The following is a 14,091-nucleotide window of genomic DNA, read 5'->3' on the forward strand; positions in this document are numbered from 1 at the left end:
TTCGGTCAGTGTGTGGGATCTTCCACAGGTCTGTTAATGTGTGGGATCTTCCACAGGTCTGTCAGTGTGTGGGATCTTCCACAGGTCTGTTAATGTGTGGGATCTTCCACAGGTCTGTTAATGTGTCGGATCTTCCACAGGTCTGTCAGTGTGTGGGATCTTCCACAGGTCTGTTAATGTGTGGGATCTTCCACAGGTCTGTTAATGTGTGGGATCTTCCACAGGTCTGTTAATGTGTGGGATCTTCCACAGGTCTGTCAGTGTGTGGGATCTTCCACAGGTCTGTCAGTGTGTGGGATCTTCCACAGGTCTGTCAGTGTGTGGGATCTTCCACAGGTCTGTCAGTGTGTGGGAACTTCCACAGGTCTGTCAGCGTGTGGGATCTTCCACAGGTCTGTCAGTGTGTGGGACCTTCCACAGGTCTGTCAGTGTGTGGGATCTTCCACAGGTCTGTCAGTGTGTGGGATCTTCCACAGGTCTGTCAGTGTGTGGGATCTTCCACAGGTCTGTCAGTGTGTGGGATCTTCCACAGGTCTGTCAGTGTGTGGGATCTTCCACAGGTCTGTCAGTGTGTGGGATCTTCCACAGGTCTGTCAATGTGTGGGATCTTCCATAGGTCTGTCAGTGTGTGGGATCTTCCACAGGTCTGTCAGTGTGTGGGATCTTCCACAGGTCTGTCAGTGTGTGGGATCTTCCACATGTCTGTCAGTGTGTGAGATCTTCCACAGGTCTGTCAGTGTGTGGGATCTTCCACAGATCTGTCAGTGTGTGGGATCTTCCACAGGTCTGTTAATGTGTGGGATCTTCCACAGGTCTGTCAGTGTGTGGGATCTTCCACAGGTCTGTCAGTGTGTGGGTTCTTCCACAGGTCTGTCAGCGTGTGGGATCTTCCACAGGTCTGTCAGTGTGTGGGATCTTCCACAGGTCTGTCAGTGTGTGGGATCTTCCACAGGTCTGCCAGTGTGTGGGATCTTCCACAGGTCTGTCAGTGTGTGGGATCTTCCACAGGTCTGTCAGCGTGTGGGATCTTTCACAGGTCTGTCAGTGTGTGGGATCTTCCACAGGTCTGTCAGCGTGTGGGATCTTTCACAGGTCTGTCAGTGTGTGGGATCTTCCACAGGTCTGTCAGTGTGTGGGATCTTCCACAGGTCTGTCAGAGTGTGGGATCTTCCACAGGTCTGTCAGTGTGTGGGATCTTCCACAGGTCTGTCAGCGTGTGGGATCTTTCACAGGTCTGTCAGTGTGTGGGATCTTCCACAGGTCTGTCAGTGTGTGGGATCTTCCACAGGTCTGTCAGTGTGTGGGATCTTCCACAGGTCTGTCAGTGTGTGGGATCTTCCACAGGTCTGTCAGTGTGTGGGATCTTCCACAGGTCTGTCAGTGTGTGGGATCTTCCACAGGTCTGTCAGCGTGTGGGATCTTCCACAGGTCTGTCAGTGTGTGGGATCTTCCACAGGTCTGTCAGTGTGTGGGATCTTCCATAGGTCTGTCAGTGTGTGGGATCTTCCACAGGTCTGTCAATGTGTGGGATCTTCCACAGGTCTGTCAGTGTGTGGGATCTTCCACAGTTCTGTTAATGTGTGGGATCTTCCACAGGTCTGTCAGTGTGTGGGATCTTCCACAGGTCTGTCAGTGTGTGGGATCTTCCACAGGTCTGTCAATGTGTGGGATCTTCCACAGGTCTGTTAATGTGTGGGATCTTCCACAGGTCTGTTAATGTGTGGTATCTTCCACAGGTCTGTCAATGTGTGGGATCTTCCACAGGTCTGTTAATGTGTGGGATCTTCCACAGGTCTGTCAATGTGTGGGATCTTCCACAGGTCTGTTAATGTGTGGGATCTTCCACAGGTCTGTTAATGTGTGGGATCTTCCACAGGTCTGTTAATGTGTGGTATCTTCCACAGGTCTCTTAATGTGTGAGATCTTCCACAGGTCTGTCAATGTGTGGGATCTTCCACAGGTCTGTCAGTGTGTGGGATCTTCCACAGGTCTGTCAGTTTGTGGGATCTTCCGCAGGTCTGTCAGTGTGTGGGACCTTCCTCAGGTCTGTCAGTGTGTGAGACCTTCCTCAGGTCTGTCAGTGTGTGAGACCTTCCTCAGGTCTGTCAGTGTGTGAGACCTTCCTCAGGTCTGTCAGTGTGTGAGACCTTCCTCAGGTCTGTCAGTGTGTGAGACCTTCCTCAGGTCTGTCAGTGTGTGAGACCTTCCACAGGTCTGTCAGTGTGTGAGACCTTCCTCAGGTCTGTCAGTGTGTGAGACCTTCCTCAGGTCTGTCAGTGTGTGAGACCTTCCTCAGATCTGTCAGTGTGTGAGACCTTCCTCAGGTCTGTCAGTGTGTGAGACCTTCCACAGGTCTGTCAGTGTGTGAGACCTTCCTCAGGTCTGTCAGTGTGTGAGACCTTCCTCAGGTCTGTCAGTGTGTGAGACCTTCCTCAGGTCTGTCAGTGTGTGAGACCTTCCTCAGGTCTGTCAGTGTGTGAGACCTTCTTCAGGTCTGTCAGTGTGTGAGACCTTCCTCAGGTCTGTCAGTGTGTGAGACCTTCCTCAGGTCTGTCAGTGTGTGAGACCTTCCTCAGGTCTGTCAGTGTGTGAGACCTTCCTCAGGTCTGTCAGTGTGTGACACCTTCCTCAGGTCTGTCAGTGTGTGAGACCTTCTTCAGGTCTGTCAGTGTGTGAGACCTTCCACAGGTCTGTCAGTGTGTGAGACCTTCCTCAGGTCTGTCAGTGTGTGAGACCTTCCACAGGTCTGTCAGTGTGTGAGACCTTCCTCAGGTCTGTCAGTGTGTGAGACCTTCCTCAGGTCTGTCAGTGTGTGAGACCTTCCTCAGGTCTGTCAGTGTGTGAGACCTTCCTCAGGTCTGTCAGTGTGTGAGACCTTCCTCAGGTCTGTCAGTGTGTGAGACCTTCTTCAGGTCTGTCAGTGTGTGAGACCTTCCTCAGGTCTGTCAGTGTGTGAGACCTTCTTCAGGTCTGTCAGTGTGTGAGACCTTCCTCAGGTCTGTCAGTGTGTGAGACCTTCCACAGGTCTGTCAGTGTGTGGGATCTTCCACAGGTCTGCAAGTGTGTGGGATCTTCCACAGGTCTGTCAGTGTGTGGGATCTCTCACAGGTCTGTCAGTGTGTGGGATCTTCCACAGGTCTGTCAGTGTGTGGGATCTTCCACAGGTCTGTCAGTGTGTGGGATCTTCCATAGGTCTGCCAGTGTGTGGGATCTTCCACAGGTCTGTCAGTGTGTGGGATCTTTCACAGGTCTGTCAGTGTGTGTGATCTTCCACAGGTCTGTCAGCGTGTGGGATCTTTCACAGGTCTGTTTCCAAACTGGTGCCGCATACTCCAATATGGGCCTAACATACACGGTGTACAGGGTCCTGAATGATTCCTTATTAAGATGTCGGAATGCTGTTCTGAGGTTTGCTAGGCGCCCATATGCTGCAGCAGTTATTTGGTTGATGTGCGCTTCAGGAGATGTGCCTGGTGTTATACTCACCCCAAGATCTTTTTCCTTGAGTGAGGTTTGTAGTCTCTGACCCCCTAGACTGTACTCCGTCTGCGGCCTTCTTTGCCCTTCCCCAATCTTCATGACTTTGCACTTGGTGGGATTGAACTCCAGGAGCCAATTGCTGGACCAGGTCTGCAGCCTGTCCAGATCCCTTTGTAGTTCTGCCTGGTCTTCGATCGAGTGAATTCTTCTCATCAACTTCACGTCATCTGCAAACAGGGACACCTCAGAGTCTATTCCTTCCGTCATGTCGTTCACAAATACCAGAAACAGGACTGGTCCTAGGACTGACCCCTGCGGGACCCCGCTGGTCACAGGTGCCCACTCTGACACCTCGCCACGTACCATGACTCGCTGCTGTCTTCCTGACAAGTATTCCCTGATCCATTGTAGTGCCTTCCCTGTTATCCCTGCTTGGTCCTCCAGTTTTTGCACCAATCTCTTGTGTGGAACTGTGTCAAACGCCTTCTTGCAGTCCAAGAAAATGCAATCCACCCACCCCTCTCTCTCTTGTCTTACTGCTGTCACCATGTCATAGAACTCCAGTAGGTTTGTGACACAGGATTTCCCGTCCCTGAAACCATGTTGGCTGCTGTTGATGAGATCATTCCTTTCTAGGTGTTCCACCACTCTTCTCCTGATAATCTTCTCCATGATTTTGCATACTATACATGTCAGTGACACTGGTCTGTAGTTTAATGCTTCATGTCTGTCTCCTTTTTTAAAGATTGGGACTACATTTGCTGTCTTCCATGCCTCAGGCAATCTCCCTGTTTCGATAGATGTATTGAATATTGTTGTTAGGGGTACACATAGCGCCTCTGCTCCCTCTCTCAATACCCATGGGGAGATGTTATCTGGCCCCATTGCCTTTGAGGTATCTAGCTCACTCAGAAGCCTCTTCACTTCTTCCTCGGTTGTGTGCACTGTGTCCCGCACTTGGTGGTGTGCCCCACCTCTCCGTCTTTCTGGAGTCCCTTCTGTCTCCTCTGTGAACACTTCTTTGAATCTCTTGTTGAGTTCTTCACATACTTCACGGTCATTTCTTGTTGTCTCTCCTCCTTCCTTCCTTAGCCTGATTACCTGGTCCTTGACTGTTGTTCTCCTCCTGATGTGGCTGTACAACAGTTTCGGGTCAGATTTGGCTTTCGCTGCTATGTCATTTTCATATTGTCTTTGGGCCTCCCTTCTTATCTGTGCATATTCGTTTCTGGCTCTACGACTGTTCTCCTTATTCTCCTGGGTCCTTTGCCTTCTATATTTCTTCCATTCCCTAGCACACTTGGTTTTTGCCTCCCTGCACCTTTGGGTAAACCATGGGCTCATCCTGGCTTTTTCATTAATCCTGTTACCCTTGGGTACAAACCTCTCCTCAGCCTCCTTGCATTTTGTTGCTACATATTCCATCATCTCATTAACTGGCTTCCCTGCCAGTTCTCTGTCCCACTGAACCCCGTTCAGGTAGTTCCTCATTCCTGTGTAGTCCCCTTTCTTGTAGTTTGGCTTCATTCGTCCTGGCCTTCCTGCTTCTCCCTCCACTTGTAGCTCTACTGTGTATTCGAAGCTTAAAACCACATGGTCACTGGCCCCAAGGGGTCTTTCATATGTGATGTCCTCGATATCTGCACTACTCAAGGTGAATACTAAGTCCAGCCTTGCTGGTTCATCCTCTCCTCTCTCTCTTGTAGTGTCCCTTACGTGTTGGCACATGAAGTGTGTGTGTGTGTGTGTGTGTGTGTGTGTGTGTGTGTGTGTGTGTGTGTGTGTGTGTGTGTGTGTGTGTATGTGTGTGTGTATGTGTGTGTGTACTCACCTAATTGTACTCACCTAATTGTGGTTGCAGAGGTCGAGACTCAGCTCCTGGCCCCGCCTCTTCACTGATCGCTACTGGATCCTCTCTCTCTCTGCTTCCTGAGCTTTGTCATACCTCTTCTTAAAACTATGTATGGTTCCTGCCTCCACTACTTCACTTGCTAGGCTATTCCACTTGCTGACAACTCTATGACTGAAGAAATACTTCCTAACGTCCCTGTGACTCGTCTGAGTCTTCAGCTTCCAGTTGTGACCCCTTGTCCCTGTGTCCCCTCTCTGGAACATCCTATCTCTGTCCACCTTGTCTATTCCCCGCAGTATCTTGTATGTCGTTATCATGTCTCCCCTGACCCTTCTGTCCTCCAGTGTCGTCAGTCCGATTTCCCTTAACCTTTCCTCGTACGACATTCCCTTGAGCTCTGGGACTAGCCTTGTTGCAAACCTTTGTACTTTCTCTAACTTCTTGACGTGCTTGACCAGGTGTGGGTTCCAGACTGGTGCTGCATACTCCAGTATGGGCCTAACATACACAGTGTGCAGTGTCTTGAACGATTCCTTATTAAGGTATCGGAACGCTATTCTCAGGTTTGCCAGGCGCCCGTATGCTGCAGCGGTTATTTGGTTGATGTGTGCCTCCGGTGATGTGCCCAAGGTCTTTCTCCCTGAGTGAGGTCTGTAGTCTTTGTCCACCTAGCCTATACTCTGTCTGCGGTCTTCTTTGCCCCTCCCCAATCTTCATGACTTTGCATTTGGCTGGATTGAATTCGAGAAGCCAGTTACTGGACCACATGTCCAGCCTGTCCAGGTCTCTTTGCAGTCCTGCCTCATCCTCGTCCGATTTAATTCTTCTCATCAACTTCACGTCATCTGCGAACAGGGACACTTCAGAGTCTATTCCTTCCATCATGTCGTTCACATATATCAAAAATAGCACTGGTCCTAGAACTGACCCCTGTGGGACCCCGCTCGTAACAGGCGCCCACTGTGATACCTCTTCACGTACCATGACTCGTTGCTGCCTCCCTGTCAGGTATTCCCTTATCCATTGCAGTGCCATTCCTTTTACGTGTGCGTGATCCTCCAGCTTCTGCACTAATCTCTTGTGGGGAACTGTGTCAAAGGCCTTCCTGCAGTCTAGGAAAACGCAATCTACCCACCCCTCTCTCTCGTGTCTTACTTCTGTTACCTTGTCATAAAACTCCAGGAGGTTTGTGATACAAGATTTGCCTTCCATGAACCCATGCTGGTTTTCATTTATAATCTTGTTCCTTTCCCGGTGTTCGACCACTCTCCTCCTGATAATCTTCTCCATGACTTTGCACACAATACATGTCAGAGACACAGGTCTGTAGTTTAGTGCCTCGTTTCTGTTTCCTTTCTTAAATATGGGGACTACATTAGCTGTCTTCCATTTCTCAGGTAGTTGCCCAGTTTCAAGGGATGTGTTGAAGATTGTGGTTAGAGGCACACACAGCATCTCTGCTCCTTCTCTAAGGACCCATGGGGAGATGTTGTCCGGTCCCATCGCCTTTGAGGTGTCAAGGTCACTTAAGAGCTTCTTCACCTCCTCCTCAGTTGTTCGTATGTCTTCCAACACTTGTTGGTATATTCCCTCTTGATGTTCCCTTCTGTGCTGTCTTCCCACAGCCCTTCCTGTCTCTACTGTAAAAACTTCCTTAAATCTCCTGTTCAGCTCCTCACATACCTCCTGATCATTTCTTGTGAGTTCTCCACCTTCTGTCCTTAATCTGATCACCTGGTCTTTGACTGTTGTCTTCCTCCTGATGTGGCTATACAACAGTTTCGGGTCAGTCTTGATTCTCGATGCTATGTCATTTTCATACTGTCGCTGGGCCTCCCTCCTTACCTGTGCGTACTCATTCCGGGCTCTGCGACTGATCTCCCTATTTTCGTGTGTTCTCTGCCTTCTGTACTTTTTCCATTCTCTATTGCACTTTGTTTTTGCCTCCTTACACCGTCGGGTAAACCAGGGGCTTGTTCTGGTCTTCCCGTTGTTACTGTTGCCCTTGGGAATGAACCTTTCCACTGCCTCCTTGCATTTTGTTGCTACATATTCCATCATTTCATTTACTGGCTTTCCTGCCAGTTCTCTGTCCCACTGGACCTCCCGCAGGAAGTTCTTCAACCCTATGTAGTCCCCTCTTTTATAGTCAGGCTTTTCCCATTCTACTCCTGTTATTCTCTCCACTTGCAGCTCTACTATGTATTCAAAGCACAGAACCACGTGGTCGCTAGCTCCTAGGGGACTCTCATACTTGATGTCCTCAATGTCTGAGCTGCCCAGGGTGAACACAAGGTCCAATCTTGCTGGTTCATCCTCCCCTCTCACTCTGGTAGTGTCCTTAACATGTTGGTGCATGAGGTTTTCCAGCACCACGTCCAACATCCTGGCTCTCCATGTTTCGGGACCCCCATGTGGCTCCAGGTTTTCCCAGTCAATCTCCCTGTGGTTGAAATCCCCCATAACCAGCAACTTTGCTCTGCCACCTCAGCAAGTGTGTCCACCATTGCTCTGTTGCTCTCTTCATATTCCTTTCTTGGCCTCCTGCAGTTCTGTGGTGGATTATACATCATTGCAATGACCACTTTGTGTTCCCCAGACTGAAGTGTACCTGCTATGTAGTCTCTTTCTCCCGTCTCATCTATTCCTTCCATTTTCTCGAATTTCCATCTGTTTTTTACGAGCAGAGCAACCCCACCTCCCCCCCTGCCCCTTCTATCTTTCCTCATGATCTGGTATCCTGGTGGGAAGATTGCATCTGTTATTGTCTCCATGAGTTTTGTTTCTGTAACTGCTATGATGTCTGTGTGTGTTAATTACCATTTTGTCCTAGGCACATGTCGATTAGACACTAGGCCTGTTGTGTGTGTGTAGGTGTGTTGTGTGTGTGTATGTGCGTGTGTGTGTGTGTATGTGTGTGCGTGTGTATGTTAGTTACCATTTTGTCCTAGGCACATGTCGATTAGTCACTAGGCCTGTTGTGTGTGTGTAGGTGTGTAGGTGTGTAGGTGTGTAGGTGTGTAGGTGTGTGTGTGTGTGTGTGTGTGTGTGTGTGTGTGTGTGTGTGTGTGTGTGTGTGTGTGTGTGTGTGTTGTGTGTGTGTGTGTACTCACCTATTTGTGTGTGTGTGTACTCACCTATTTGTGGTTGCAGGGGTCGAGTCCTAGCTGCTGGCCCCGCCTCTTCACCGGTTGCTACTAGACCCTCTCTCTCCCCGCTCCATGAGCTTTATCAAACCTCGTCTTAAAACTGTGTATGGTTCCTGCCTCCACTACGTCATTTTCTAGGCTATTCCACTGCCTTACAACTCTATGACTGAAGAAATACTTCCTACTATCTCTCTGACTCATTTGTGTCTTCAACTTCCAATTGTGGCCTCTTGTTTCTGTGTCCCCTCCCTGGAACATCCTGTCCTTGTCCACCTTGTCTATTCCACGCAGTATTTTATATGTCGTTATCATGTCTCCCCTGACCCTCCTGTCCTCCAGTGTCGTCAGGCCGATTTCCCTTAATCTTTCTTCATAGGACATTCCCCTTAGCTCTGGAACTAACCTTGTTGCAAACCTTTGTACTTTCTCTAGTTTCTTGACGTGCTTTATCAAGTGCGGGTTCCAAACAGGTGCTGCATACTCCAGTATGGGCCTGACATACACGGTGTACAGTGTCTTGAATGATTCCTTACTAAGGTGTCGGAATGCTGTTCTCAGGTTTGCCAGGCGCCCATATGCTGCAGCAGTTATCTGATTGATGTGTGCTTCCGGAGACATGCTCGGTGTTATACTCACCCCAAGATCTTTCTCCTTGAGTGAGGTTTGCAGTCTTTGGCCACCTAGCCTATACTCTGTCTGTGGTCTTCTGTGCCCTTCCCCTATCTTCATGACTTTGCATTTGGCAGGATTAAATTCGAGAAGCCATTTGCTGGACCAGGTGTCCAGTCTGTCCAGGTCTCTTTGAAGTCCTGTCCTGTGTGTGTGTGTGTGTGTGTGTGTGTGTGTGTGTGTGTGTGTGTGTGTGTGTGTGTGTGTGTGGGGTCTGTGTGTGGTCTGTGTGTGTGTGGTCTGTGTGTGTGTGTGTGGTCTGCGTGTGTGGTCTGTGTGTGTGGTCTGTGTGTGTGTGGTCTGTGTGTGTGTGGTCTGTGTGTGTGGTCTGTGTGTGTGGTCTGCGTGTGTGTGTGGTCTGTGTGTGTGTGTGGTCTGTGTGGTCTGTGTGTGCGTGGTCTGTGTGTGGTCTGTGTGTGTGTGTGTGTGGGGTGTGTGTGTGTGGGGTGTGTGTGGGGTGTGTGTGTGGGGGGTGTGTGTACTCACCTAGTTGTACTCACCTAGTTGAGGTCGCGGGGGTCGAGTCCGAGCTCCTGGCCCCGCCTCTTCACTGATCGCTACTAGGTCACTCTCCCTGAGCCGTGAGCTTTATCATACCTCTGCTTAAAGCTATGTATGGATCCTGCCTCCACTACATCACTTCCCAAACTATTCCACTTACTGACTACTCTGTGGCTGAAGAAATACTTCCTAACATCCCTGTGATTCATCTGTGTCTTTAGCTTCCAACTGTGTCCCCTTGTTGCTGTGTCCAAACTCTGTGTGTGTGTGTGTGTGTGTGTGTATGTATGTGTGTGTGTGTGTGTGTATGTATGTATGTGTGTGTGTGTGTGTGTGTGTGTTTGTGTGTGTGTGTGTGTGTGTGTGTGTGTGTATGTGTGTATGTGTGTGTGTGTATGTGTGTGTGTGTGTGTGTGTGTGTGTGTGTACTCACCTATTTGTACTCACCTATTTGTGGTTGCAGGGGTCGAGTCATAGCTCCTGGCCCCGCCTCTTCACTGATTGCTACTAGGTCCTCTCTCTCCCTGCTCCATGAGCTCTATCATACCTCGCCTTAAAACTATGTGTGGTTCCCGCCTCCACTACTTCACTTTCTAGGCTATTCCACGGCTTGACTACTCTGACTGAAGAAATACTTCCTAACATCCCTTTGATTCATCTGAGTCTTCAACTTCCAATTGTGACCTCTTGTGTCTGTGTCCCTTCTCTGGAACATCCCGTCTTCGTCCACCTCGTCTATTCTGCGCAGTATTTTATATGTTGTTGTCATGTCTCCCCTGACCCTCCTGGCCTCCAGTGTCGTCAGGCCGATTTCCCTCAACCTTTCTTCGTAGGACAATCCCCGTAGCTCTGGGACTAGTCTTGTTGCAAACCTTTTCACTTTCTCTAATTTCTTGACGTGCTTGACTAGGTGTGGATTCCAAACTGGTGCTGCATACTCCAGTATGGGCCTGACGTAAATGGTATACAGAGTCTTGAACGAATCCTTGCTGAGGTATCGGAACGCTATCCGTAGGTTTGCCAGGCGCCCGTATGCTGCAGCAGTTATCTGATTGATGTGCGCCTCAGGAGATATGCTCGGTGTTTTACTCACCCCCAGATCTTTTTCCTTGAGTGAGGTTTGCAGACTTTGGCCATCTAAACTATATTGTGTCTGCGGTCTTCTTTGCCCTTTCCCAATCTTCATGACTTTGCATTTGGCAGGGTTAAACTCAAGGAGCCAGTTACTGGACCAGGCTTGTAGCCTGTCCAGGTCTCTTTGTAGTCCTGCCTGATCCTCATCCGATTTGATTCTTCTCATTAACTTCACATCATCCGCAAACAAGGACACTTCTGAGTCTATCCCTTCCGTTATGTCATTCACATATACCAAGAACAGCACAGATCCTAGGACTGACCCCTGTGGAACCCCGCTTGTCACAGGCGCCCACTCTGACACCTCGTTACGTACCATGACTCGTTGTTGCCTCCCTGTCAGGTATTCTCTGATCCATTGCAGTGCCTTTCCTGTTATGTGTGCCTGATCCTCTAGCTTTTGCAGTAACCTCTTGTGAGGAACTGTGTCGAAGGCCTTCTTGCAGTCCAAAAAAATGCAGTCGATCCACCCCTCTCTCTCTTGTCTTACTTCTGTCACCTTGTCATAAAACTCTAATAGGTTTGTGACACAGGATTTTCCCTCCCTGAAACCATGCTGGTCGTCAATTATACACTTGTTTCTTTCCAGGTGCTCCACCACTCTCCTCCTGATGATCTTCTCCATGACCTTGCATACTATACACGTTAGTGATACAGGTCTGTAGTTTAGTGCCTCATGTCTGTCTCCCTTTTTAAAAATTGGGACTACATTTGCCATCTTCCATACCTCGGGGAGTTGCCCAGTTTCAAATGATGTGTTGAAGATCTTTGTTAATGGTACACACAATATCTCTGCTCCCTCTTTAAGGACCCACGGAGAGATGTTGTCTGGTCCCACCGCCTTTGAGGTGTCAAGTTCGCATAGCAACTTCTTCACCTCCTCCTTGGTTATATGCACTTCATCCAGCACTTGCTGGTGCACCCCCCTGCTCTGATTTCCTGGAGTCCTACTGGTTTCCACTGTAAATACTTCTTTAAATCTCGTGTTGAGCTCCTGACATACCTCCCGGTCGTTTCTTGTGAATTCCCCATCACCCTTCCTCAGTCTGATTACCTGGTCCTTGACTGTTGTTTTCCTCCTGATGTGGCTGTACAACAGCTTCGGGTCAGTCTTGACTTTCGATGCTATGTCATTTTCGTATTGCCGCTGAGCCTCCCTTCTTATCTGTGCATATTCGTTTCTGGCTCTTCGGCTAATCTCTTTATTTTCCTGAGTTCTCTGTCTTCTGTACTTTTTCCATTCTCTAGTACACCTAGTTTTTGCCTCCCTACACCTTTGGGTAAACCAAGGACTCGTTCTGTTCTTCCCATTATTTCTGTTTCCCTTGGGAACAAACCTCTCCTCTGCCTCCTTGCATTTTGTTGCGACATAGTCCATCATTTCTTGTACTGGTTTTACCTGTCAGTTCCCTCTCCCACTGAATGTCTTGAAAGAAGTTCCTCAAGCCTGAGTAGTTCCCCTTTTTGTAGTTTGGTTTTTCCCACCCTATTCCTGCTGCTCTCTCCACTTGGAGCTCAACTATGTAGTCGAAGCACAGAACCACATGATCATTAGCTACAAGGTCCAGTCTTGCTGGTTCATCCTCTCCTCTCTCTCTGATAGTGTCTCTAACATGTTGATGCATGAGGTTTTCCAGTACCACATCCATCATCTTGGCTCTCCATGTTTCGGGACCCCCATGGGGCTCCAGGTTTTCCCAGTCAATCTCCTTGTGATTGAAATCACCCATAACTAGTAACTTTGCTCCCCCCATGTGTGCTCTCCTGGCCACCTCGGCTAGTGTGTCGACCATTGCTCTGTTGCTCTCATCGTATTCTTCTCTTGGCCACCTGCAGTTCTGTGGTGGGTTGTACATTACTGCAATTATCACCTTATGTCCCTCAGACTGGATTGTTCCTACTAAGTAGTCCCTTTCGCCCGTGCCGTCCATTCCTTCAATTTTCTCAAACCCCCACTGGTTTTTAATGAGCAGTGCAACTCCTCCTCCCCCTCTCCTCCCTCTGTCTTTCCTGAGGATTTGATATCCGGATGGAAAGATTGAATCTGTTATTATTCTGGTGAGTTTTGTTTCTGTGAGTGCTATTATGTCTGGGGATGTCTCCTTGATTCTTTCGTGCCACTCCTCATACTTATTTGTTATTCCATCTGCATTTGTATACCACACCTTCAACTTCTTTTCTAAGATTGTGGTCTGGGAGGTGTATTGGGGTTGGGGAAGTGGGTGACCTGATAAGGAACTATGGGTGGTTGCTGTGGGGGTGGAGTTTGTAATGTAGTGGGTGGGGGCATTGGATGTGGCATGGGTGTTTTGGTTTAGAGTGTTCGGTTGCACTGGGGTTGACCTAGTTGGGAGGCTTCTATAGGAAGTTGTGAGGGAGGCTGTATTTGATCTTCCTGTGTCTGGGATCTCCTGTCTGTCTTCTCCATCCCCTCTCTTTCCTCCTTTCGCCTTTGTACCATCTCTCTCAGTTTCTGCCTTTCTGCTTGTGTTCTGTTGCGGTCGAGATACACCTTCCTGTATGCCGGCATGTCCCTTAATCGTGCTTTCTCCTGCAGGATCCTGTTCTGAGTCGATTCTGCCTTGAAGGTCACTTTCACTGGCTGGGTTCTTTTTTTTTACAAACCCCCCCTATTCCCCGAAAATTTTCCAGCTGGGTCATGTCGTCTTCTCCTATTGCTTTCATGATGCTTTCAATTGCTTTTTTTCCCCTTGTTTTCTTGCTTCATATGTTTCCCCTTGAACTTCCTGGAGCCCATACACAAAGACTGACCTCACCCTTTCATTCTCCCACTGCATATCCCTGTGTATCCCCTCATTCAATTTGATTTCCTCCATTTCAGCTTTCCTTTCTTCAGTTTCACTACCTAATGTACTTGGGCTCAGTGGTCTATCATTTTCCCTTCTCGGCTTTCCCTGGGCTCTGCTGTGGTCTGTTAGGGCCTCCACATATTGCTTAGCTCTTTCATTTACTACAGTCTCCACTGATTGAGCTTCTACATGCAGTTTTCCTCCTTCTTTCCCTACAGTCCCCTTATTTGTGACTGAGGTAGCAGTCTCTGTTGTCAATCCCAAAATGTTCTTTAGTTCTTTAGGCTGTTTCAGATTTTTCAGTTCCTCTTCTAAACTCTGTATCCTGGCCTCTGCTGCTTTGACTTGCACCTCCCACTTCCTGCTTTCCATGTCTATCCTCTCTTCCATTCTCATGCTAAGTTCTTCTAGTTTCTTTTCCCATTCATGTTCCCTTTTTGTGAGCTCTGCTGCCCAATCTTCCTTTGCAGTTTCCTCCTCCTGTCCCTTGGGTTTT

Source organism: Cherax quadricarinatus, chromosome 3, assembly GCF_038502225.1.
Source record: "Cherax quadricarinatus isolate ZL_2023a chromosome 3, ASM3850222v1, whole genome shotgun sequence".
Classification (NCBI taxonomy): Eukaryota; Metazoa; Arthropoda; class Malacostraca; order Decapoda; family Parastacidae; genus Cherax; species Cherax quadricarinatus.